Source organism: Lupinus angustifolius, chromosome LG02 (assembly GCF_001865875.1).
Source record: "Lupinus angustifolius cultivar Tanjil chromosome LG02, LupAngTanjil_v1.0, whole genome shotgun sequence".
Lineage (NCBI taxonomy): Eukaryota > Viridiplantae > Streptophyta > Magnoliopsida > Fabales > Fabaceae > Lupinus > Lupinus angustifolius.
In genome coordinates this window covers 4,500,821-4,501,298 of record NC_032010.1, presented here as the reverse complement: position 1 = coordinate 4,501,298, position 478 = coordinate 4,500,821, and positions in this window count along the sequence as shown.

Genomic DNA, 478 nt, shown 5'->3' with positions numbered 1-478 from the left:
AAGTCTACCTTCCCGACTTGTTGACCGCATAGTAATCCTTGTTTGGCCAACTCGGCTAGACCTCTTTCACTGACATGACCCATTCTTAAATGTCATAGTTTGGTGACATTAGAATCAGATGTTGAGGAGACAACAGCAACATATGTGATTGTGTTTCCTTGTAACATATAGAGACTATTCTCTTTCTTTTCTTTCATTACAACAATAGATATTCTTATTCTTATATCTGTCAATGTCCTTATGATTCCGTCAAACATCTTGATTCTAATTATGTCGATGCCAATGACCTTGCGGGGAGCATTATTTCTCAAAAGGACCTTGCCCCCATCTAAGGGTTGGTAAGTGGAAAACCAATCCTTAATGGGACACATGTGATATGAGCATCCAGAATCAAGTATCCATTCATCTTTTGTGTCGTGCTATGAGACTATTAGTGCATATGCACTATCATAGCCATTTGCTACAGCTGCATCTCCAT